This window comes from Penaeus monodon, chromosome 30, assembly GCF_015228065.2.
Source record: "Penaeus monodon isolate SGIC_2016 chromosome 30, NSTDA_Pmon_1, whole genome shotgun sequence".
Lineage (NCBI taxonomy): Eukaryota > Metazoa > Arthropoda > Malacostraca > Decapoda > Penaeidae > Penaeus > Penaeus monodon.
In genome coordinates, this window is record NC_051415.1 from 34823755 (window position 1) to 34824082 (window position 328).

Genomic DNA, 328 nt, shown 5'->3' on the forward strand with positions numbered 1-328 from the left:
TTATCATCTCACTCTCTCCTAAGTGCATGCCTATTAGTAATGTCATGAGGAAGAGTATGATTATGTAATGAAATATTTATCTTCATCATACAGACTTACTAATACGTCCATGTTAGTTTTCTTTTCGCTTTTGGGTATATGTGTACACATTATTATTCTCTGCAAATTTGCCTCGCCTACATGTACTTCGCAGCGCCAAGATATATATCGGATCCACGCGACTGGCCGCGAGTGTTTGCAATAGAGAGTGAAAAAGAGAAAAGGAAATATGTATATATAACTGTGAATATAAAAATGGGTAATTATGATAACGATGGTGAGGATAAAA